Below are 296 nucleotides of genomic sequence, written 5' to 3'. Positions count from 1 at the left end.
CTTTGTCAGCCTGGCTACAGTGCTGAAAAGAAACCTGGGGTTGTTCTTATTTTCCTCCATCAGTGATGAATAATATGCAGTTCTGGCACTATGAAGGGCTTTTTAAAATATGTTATTAAACTATCTTTCGAGGCTAAGAAAGTCTCTTCTGACTTAGTGGAGTGCCACCTCCTTTCCATTTTTCGAAAATGGAAAGGACACTCCACCTCCTTTCCATTTTTTGTGATGCCTGCTTTAGGGAGCGGAGCTGCGAGCTGTACCACGGGGCTAGCCTCCTCTGTTTCACTACCTTCTTT

This window comes from Monopterus albus, unplaced genomic scaffold (assembly GCF_001952655.1).
Source record: "Monopterus albus unplaced genomic scaffold, M_albus_1.0 scaffold33.1, whole genome shotgun sequence".
Lineage (NCBI taxonomy): Eukaryota > Metazoa > Chordata > Actinopteri > Synbranchiformes > Synbranchidae > Monopterus > Monopterus albus.
Note: the sequence above shows the minus strand (reverse complement) of the source record.